A 9,212-nucleotide genomic window follows, 5' to 3' on the forward strand; every position below is an offset into this window, starting at 1 on the left:
AGTTGAGGATATCTACTTTTTAACCAGTTTATCAAGGTGTGATGCCCCTCTCTCTCTATCAGGATCTACCTATGGGGGTGAATCCGTGAGGGATTATATTCGTCGATTCTGTAGAGATGGATCTCAGCTGAGAAAGGATGGCAAGATCAGTATCCGAGATGTCATTGACCGTCCTTGAGGACTATTTTATTCACCTTTGCTAGATTGGTTGGTAGTGTGGCTCTTCATTTGGCCAACAGGTCCTATATGCAGTATGCTTTGGAATGCTTTGAACCAAAGGTATTCAACTAGTGTGATGCAGTAATTTCGATTATAAAAGAACAAATTACCAAGGTGAATAACGGAAGATCCAAGAACTTTGGTTATGGTTCTATTTTGACCACTTTTTCCTTGGAGAGGATCCCACTGATGCAGCCATAGTACATTTCACTCGGACCGCCAGTACCGACGGAACCACAGATGCAGAGATGGGTCGATCTTATGGCCAGACATGCTGGTTAGTCACAGATTTCATTCTCTGATGCCTTCTTTGAGTGGTTCAACCGTCAGGAGATGGTCTTTGCTGAGTATCCATATGCTGGGATGGATTTCCGGGGTGACCTAGATTTGGTGCTGTCGGCTGGCGAGCAGTGGGGTGTTATAGGTAAAAAGATCTGACCATATCTCTGTTTATTGATTTTTATAATGTTCTTGTGTCTTTTAAATGTTATCAAGACTAAACAAACCCATATATTTGTGCAGATATTGGACCAGTGCAACCAGCAGCGCGCCCGAGGGTAGCAACTGCCGTTCCAATAGGAGAGGCTATAGGGAGGGCTATCCTTCGCGATCTGGATGTAGCTGAGACCCTTGTAGTATTGCAGGATCAGATCGAGGGTCTCACCCTTGGTATTCGGGATGTGAGGACCGACGAGTTACCTCTGAGACTACAGCGCCATACTATTGGCGTGCTGAGCCGATGGACTAGGCTCTTACGTATGATTGCACAGGTGGTGACTTGTTATCACTAGCACCATTAGTCTAGGGTGCTTCACTGCATTTTTGAGTTTTTGGGTCATGTGACCGATTTTGTCTTGGACACAGAACATTTTGACAAACTATAAACAGTTATATATATTTTTGATTTTTGGAGCTTTATTTTGGTTAAGTTATATGATCCTGATGCAAATGTTGATTGAAATGCTTTCTTTTATAAATGCTGCAAATGTCTATCTAACACATAATTTGCTAATGAATTAGTTAATGTGTTTAAGTTTCTAGAAATGTGTTGATATTGAATAGAATCAAACTGCCTTTCCAAAATCCTGACCCCTAGGAACATATGATAGATAGTTGGATTCCAAACAGAATAGATGCCAGTAAGCTGTAGGATGACAAGTTGTGAGTCTAGCCTGACAATAAGTCGGCATATGCCACGTGCAATGGCATCAGAGAGAAGTTCTATCAACGCGCTATACTCAACGATGTTGTTCGTTGACCGACCAATACATACCCCTCTGAAACTCACTAACTCGCAGCTTGGATAAAAAATGGCCCAGGTTGCAGAAGATAGGTTTCGCGTACTACGACTAGCTCCGTCGGCATATCCAACAAATGATTCCAATAGGTTTGACATCTGCAACAAATGAAAAAGTGGATTACCTAACCAAAATGATCACTCTTGACGAAAACAAAAGCGTAACAAAAGCATATAAAGAGACTACTACACTTAGTCAAGCATAGTAACGCTTAAGGTACAACTCGTTTCGGGGTTTCGCCAGTGGAATTCCATCGTAATCTACTAGCTCATAGGCCCCTTTTGCTAATACTCATTTAAAAATATAGGGACCCATCCACAAAGATTGGAACTTACCTGCTCCCAATTTATCGGATTCCTGATCGTAAAGTAAGACCAGGTCACCTTCTGAGAAGACACGGGGTTTGAAATTTTTGTCAAATTGCGCCTTAACTCATTTCTTATGAGCCTAATTAGCCAAGGTGGCGTCATGACAGGTTTCATCCAATTGGATTAGTTCTAAGAAACGATCCTCTTCCTTTGAAGTTCCAGGGAGAAGGTCAACTGCGAGCTTGAGAGATGAAATCTCACACTGAATTGGTAAGACGGCTTCCAGGCCATACACCAATTGAAAGGGTGTAAACCTGGTCACATTTCTTACCGAGGTTCTGTATGCCCATAGAGCTGAGTACATGATTAAATGCCAATCCCGTTTGTGGGTTCCAATCATTCTCTGCAGCATACGCTTGAGGACTTTGTTGATTGCTTCAACCTGTCCATTAGCCTGCAGATAATATGGAGTAGAACTATCGTGGGACAGTCCTAATTTGGCAGTTAATTTAACCATCATGTGATTGCGAAAATGTGATCCGTGATCTGTGACTATAGCCTGTGGAACACCGAACCTAGAGACTACTGTTGTTTAATGCAGGCATCGCCTCGACCCATTTCGTAAAATAGTCAACTGCGACTATGATATACCCATGCCCCTCGGCTGCGGTGGGGTTACATGTCATGAAATCTATGCCCCATTTGGCAAAAGGCCCAACAAAAACTACTAGATGTAGAGGTGTGGGTGGTATTCTGGTTTTGCAGTTGAAGATTTGACAAGCATGGCAACTTCTGACTACGGTTATGCAATCTTTGAACATTGTTGGCCAGAAGTAACCTGCTCGTAAAATCTTTTGTGCCGTAGCATAACCAGATTGATGCCCTCCACATGCGCCTTAATGACAATCATTCAGGACTTTTTCGACCTCCTCATGGGTGAGGCACCTTCGCAGAACTGTATCGATACCGCGATGGTAAAGTGTAACACTGATGATCATGTAATCTTTTGCTTGATTTTGAATACGTCGTTGTTTCTGAGCAAGAGGTATTAGACCTGTATGTTTGGGTTTGGAGATAGATGATTATATCTCCATGCCATGGATCGCTCAACAATATGAGAAACAAAGATTGATCCACGATTGATGCTTTGGATGTTGAATCATTGGACGACTATGGGAAGTCACATAAAACTCTGCGAATACTAGAGATTTCTTTGATTTTCATTTTACGAATTCCAAATCAAACTCTTGCAAAATAGCTATCCATTTTGAATATTTGCCCCTAAGTAATTGACACGATAGAATGTAAGTCAAGGGTTGCAATCTGAAAAAATGGTAGTTTTGCGAAAGAGGATATAGTGTTGAAATATTTGTACTGCTTGAACAGCTGCAAGAGCCAGCTTTTCAACATAGGAGTACTTGCTTTCTATATCATTTAAGTTTCAGCTTAAATAATAGACATGATGTTCGATTCCATTTTCTTCTTGAACTAAAACCATTGCGATGGTTTATCTGCTGTAGCTAGATATAGGTTAAAGTCTTTTGATAATCATGAGTGTACAGTAATGATGCTCTTATGAGGGATTCCTTTAAAGCATCAAAGGAAGCTTGCACAACCTTATCCCAGTTGAAGGGTACTTCTTTTTTCAAAAGATGCATATAACCTTTAGCAAGTTTGGCGTAATCTGGAATGAACCTCCTCAGAAAGTTTGCTTTACCTTGGAGTTTCTGAATCTGAAGCAAATTTGAAGGTGGAGGCATATCGATGATTACCTGAACCTTACATGGGTCAAGTCGAATTCCATCCTTAGAAACCACGAAGCCAAGTAAATGACCAAAACTGACACAAAACACACACTTGTGTGGATTGAGTCATATCTTGTAGTGTCGGCAACGTAGAAATATAGATCTCAATGCTGCGGATGATCAGTCTGCTTTCCCGAATGAGCCGAAAGATCGTTAAGATATGGTTGAATGATGTTCTTGATGTCATGAAAGGCATAATTCATAGCCCTCTGAAAATTTTCCCTTGCGTTCTTTAAACCGAAAGGTAGTTTGCGGTACGCGAATGTGCCCACGGACCTATAAATGCAGTCTTCGATTGGTCCTGTGGGTGGATATTTATTTGATTATACCCAAAAAATCCATCCATAAATGAAAAGATTTTGCATACGGTGCATTCATCAATTATCTGGTCTATGAAGGTGTAGGGTAGTTGTCCTTTGGACAAGCTTGATTTACATCCTTGTAATCAACGCACACTCTAATCGTTCCTTGTTTTTTCATCACCAATATTCAATACCCAATCAGTTAGAGGAACTGGGTAAATGAAACGAGCATGTAAAATTTTTTCAACTTCTGCCTTGATGGCAACGGCTTTCTTCGGTGCATCTGTCGAAGTTGTTGTCGTACCGTTTGACATCTGGATACATATTAATTTTGTGTTCATCTATGCTCGAGTCAATGCCTAGAATTTCTTCATATGACCATGCAAAGACATCTTTGAATTCGCGAAAGAGAGCACAATATATTTCCAGTTTTGAAGAAGAACAAGATTTGCCGACATGAATTTCTCTACAACATTAGGTTTGGTTGAGATATTTATGGTGATAGTTTCTTCAATATTGGACAGATTTCTCTCGTAATCCACTGTATTTATAGTATTTGATAGAAAATCAAAAACTAAAGGATGATCAAGGTCTTTGGAATAATCTTCATTGTAATCCGAAAGACGAGAACGATGGTGGTAATCTTCCCATGGTGCCTCTCCTATCATCATCGATTGAATAATTCCTTCGTTTGTAGAATGTACATGTGACCAACGATCTGAAGAGGTGCCATATTCCTTTGAACTATCTACCCAAACACTCGATGAGCGTTGATTTGGGTTTGCCGCTCAGACTGAGAAAATTGATTGCTACAAAATTTCTATTGGGCTTGGAGGAAATACCTGTTGTTGATCCATGCTAATAAAATGTTTGGAAATCTTCTAAATGGAAGATATCATATTGCAGGTTCCTATTGTGGCCACTTCCGCTAGATTACTCAGAGGCAGTAGGGCAAAAGTACCCATCAAGGTAGGGTCTTTCAGTAGGCCTACTCCGACATTTTGAAGTGAATGAGAGCTTCCATGGATCATTGGAATGCTTCCTATAACTTTTGAACTATTGGGGAGAAAGGTTTGTTGATCAACGATTGTAATCCCTCCTTCAAAGGGAAATGAAATCTTTCTAAAGTAAGTTGATACAACATGGCCATAGCATAAAGCCAGGGTCTTCCCAGTAGGATATTGTAATCGAGGTTTCCATCGATAACTTCGACGTCAATTTCTACTGTCTTGCCCCCAGTTCAACTTGCAAGTTACTAAAAATCTCGTATGGGGTGTATGTTCATCCGTCAAATGATTTTAATGTCGTTGATGATCTTGACAAGGGTGTGAGCCAAAATTTTTCTAGCAACTCATTGACATAATGCAGGTGGATGCCCCCTCATCAATAATTGTCTGATGAACAATTTTGCTAAGCGCTTTCACTTGTATGAGGAAAGCGAGTTGAGCTGGTAACTGAAGTTCATATCCTTTATGATTAAAGGCCACGAGATTGGAATCCGCTGGGTCAATCCCACCTATTGCTGATAATAGAGCCTGCTTTTGGAAGGGGCAATTTTGCAGTACTTCAAGTGTCGACATAGCGGACGACGATTGGGCCAGATCCTCTACTATATTATAATTATGTTCTGCTCGGACATGAGGATTAAATGTCGATTTGTGTACTACTCCCTTGGCGACTTTATTTTTAGCTCAGGAATGATGGGTGGCACAACTTCGGTTGAAGTTGTTGTCAAACTACTAGGTTGATCTGCAGCCTTGTTGTTCGACAACTGTGGATTCCCGTAATCTTTATTCCTTGTCGATATCAAAGCATCATTTTTTTGTTTTGAAATATACAACATAAGCACTTGGGAAGGGAAGCATTATTGCTAGCAACCAGACTGGTTTCTGGGTTTGGAAATGGATCAATCAATTCTGCTGAGGTTTTTTGAACTCTTAAAGAATTTCTTAATCTCAGCTTTATAAGGACAATCCTTCATCCAATGGTCTTCATCACATATGTGACATGCTGAAGGAGGTTTCTTTTGCCAAAAAGGTTTGCAAAAGATTTTCAGGAGATGAATCATCTGTTTCTTCTTTTTTCTTTTCCCTTTCTTCTTTCCCCCTAGTTGCTTCGGTTCTTTGCCTTTGTCGGTCGACACGGCATTAACCTTCGAGGCAAGAAGTTTCTTCATTTGAATTTTGACCAGAAACCATATGGCTTTCTTAGATGTAGCCATTGTGGTTTTTCGTGGTGGTTGTACCTATCATGCCATCGTCGGCATGAGAGTCTTTGTTTGATTTAGGAGGAGGAGGAATGGAAAACTCTGGTCTAGGAGCATCAAGAATTTTGTCATAGAGCATGCCAGACTGAGTATAGATCAAGTCTAGATATTGTGCATGAGCAATGACTTGCTCTTCAGTGACAACTACCCCCTTAGCCACATCTTCTGTAATAGAAGGTAACAATGACTTAATAAACCATTCAGCTAGCAGCTGATCAGGAACATATGTTTTTACCATTCGATGATGATGTCGCCACTCATGAATATGATCAGATATGTGAGTGGCTGTCGTTTGCTTAAAATTGGTAAGAAGCTCCATTCCTCTTTCTTTACCTTATTGGTAACTGAAAATTGGTTAAAAAGGTGGTGGCAAGGGCACTGAAGTTATCAAATGAAGCTCTAGGCAATTCGATGTACCATTTTTCTGTCGGACCAGTTAACATTTGTTGAAAAAGTGAGAGCCTAATCGAATCATCATTGAGAGTGTTGAAAACAACCATAGATGAAAGTTCATCACATGATTCGACGGATCTTCACCCAGATTTCCATTGAATTTAGGAATATTTGACGGAAGTTTATGAGGAATCACTGGCCACGAGGGACGTAAGCAATTGGATCATTTGTTAGCCGATTCAGATATGGTAATTCTAAAGTTGCAACGAAAGGCAACTGTTGATTCAGGTTTGGCGAAGCATACCCAGGATAAGATGGGATCGCCTGAGCAGTGGGTCTTTGCATACCAGCATAATGTATTTGATGTTGGTAACTTTGATAAGGTTGATGGGCATAACCATTATGATATGATTGATGGTGACCGTTTTGAATATACGGCTGCCCATTTGGAATTGCGTTTGTTGATATTGCACCAGCCATGGTTGTGAAGCCATTTGCTGTTGTCCAATACTGGATGTTTGACCAAGATGAGGGGTGATAGTACTTGTTTGGTCAATTTAGTGTGATCTAAATTGTTATTTAAAATGTCAATCCGGGGTTCGTAAACTGACGAAGTGAAGTGTACTATATGTACTAGATAACCATTTCCTTAATCTTTTGTCGTTTTTGAGTTTTTTAGTTTGTTTTTGGATTTATATTTCCTTAATGTGTGATGGTGAAAATGGAAGTGAAGTATGGAGTATGGATGGTGATGGTGGTTTCTACAGTGATTTTCTCAAACTTGAAAGTGCTCAAGAAGAAAGCTTTTAAAACAACTAAACTGAAATCAATTCTTAAGAGAAAGTAAATGCATCAAACAGTGAACTAATGACAATGGCCCAGTATCCTTGCTGCTGAATGAAAAGAAAGTAAAAACTGAACTTAAAGCAACTCAAACCAAAAACAAAGCAACTAATTCACACTACTTAAACTCTTCAGATCCTTTACCCTTCAGCTCAATCTACCTTGTGGGAAGTAATCATGAATAAGTCAAGCAATATGCTATCTAAATGGCAAGAAATTAAATTGCATAAAAGAAACTAGTCACACTACTTTAACTCTTCTGGTCCTTTACCCTTCAGCTCAATCTACCTTGTGGGAAGCAACCATGAATAAGTTTAAGCAATATGATAACTAAATTGCAAGAAATTAAATTGCAGAAAGGAAACTAATCACACTACTTCAACTCTTCTGATCCTTTACCCTTCAACTCAATCTACCTTGTGGGAAGCAATCATGAATAAGTTTAAGCAATATGATAACTAAATCACACTACAGTTAGTAATATTCTGATTTCTTGCTAATAGAGTCACTTCACTATAGAAAGAAACCATAAATTGATGAGCAGTATGATATCTAAATAACAAAAAAAAAGAAAAAGCAAATCACAATCTTGAAAAGACAGTACTGAAATTAAACTTCAGAAAATGAAAGTTAGCAGGAAGGACAAGATGATCTCATATGTCAATAGTTATCAAAAAGATGAAAATTTGCCCGGGCTGCCTAAGAAAACCTGCAGAAAAGCACTGATCAGTTGACAGTTATAAGAAAACAGAGGTGAAAATATAAACAACAGTTATGTACAAGATAATGATACAAGAACATAATAAAACCAAATGAAAACTTTACAAGGCTTCAGCGCGCCAGGGCCCTCTGCCACTTCAGCCGGTCAACAAGTAGTCACACGAATAAACTCAGAAAAGTCTTCTCATATATTAAAATAACAACATATATAAACAGTGGGGTGATAACACAACAGTTCAGAATTTACATATCCAAAAAAAACTTCTTTACAACGTTCATCGACGCGTTATTTATAATGACAAAATGCTGAAACTAACTAACTAACTCCTACGCTATTGACTGTGTTGCCAAAGACACGTAGATCCCTTCAGCCGAGATCTAGCGTAACTGTCATCATGTCTATTAAATCTCCGGAGTGGTAGCTGTTAGATTCAGGTACACAAAGTGATCTCCAGGTGTGCCGGTGTCTTCGTGAGCTGAGGACTGTGCCACGTAACGTTCACGTGCTCAAAACAGAGACGTGCCACCGCTGAACTCCTTGGTTGGCTTTGCCTTTGACCTTTGTTGACCGTGACCTTCCATGGATGATTTGGCTGATTTGAAGGGACACGTTCCATGTATCCGTCACCTGGAGCTTGCCCATGTGGCTCGTTTCTTCATAGGACACCTGTAGCACAGCTTTTAACAAAATAGCTGCGGAATCCTATGCTGGCTGCGGAAACCTGTGCTGGCTGCGGAAACTGACAAGTTTCCGCAGCTGCATGAACAAAAAACTAAACCAAACAACAGTCATAAGCATAGTCAGAAAACCATATAAAAAGCTCTTTTTAGACTATAATGCAATGATTTAACAACTGGGTGGATGAAGTAAGTGGAAAAAAGAAGGCTGAGTGGGTTGTATAGGAAGGTGCAGGTTTGAGGCTCAACAGTACTCGTTTTTGAGCCTGAGTTGCTTCAGTTAAGGAGCCACTAATCGGTGATTGTGGTTGTGTCGTGGAGACAATAGGTTGTTGTATTACAACCTGAGAGGACTTGAGGTTGACATACAACAAGTAGCG

This window comes from Pinus tabuliformis, chromosome X (assembly GCF_031772625.1).
Source record: "Pinus tabuliformis cultivar Carrire ecotype Pingquan chromosome X, CPIR1, whole genome shotgun sequence".
Lineage (NCBI taxonomy): Eukaryota > Viridiplantae > Streptophyta > Pinopsida > Pinales > Pinaceae > Pinus > Pinus tabuliformis.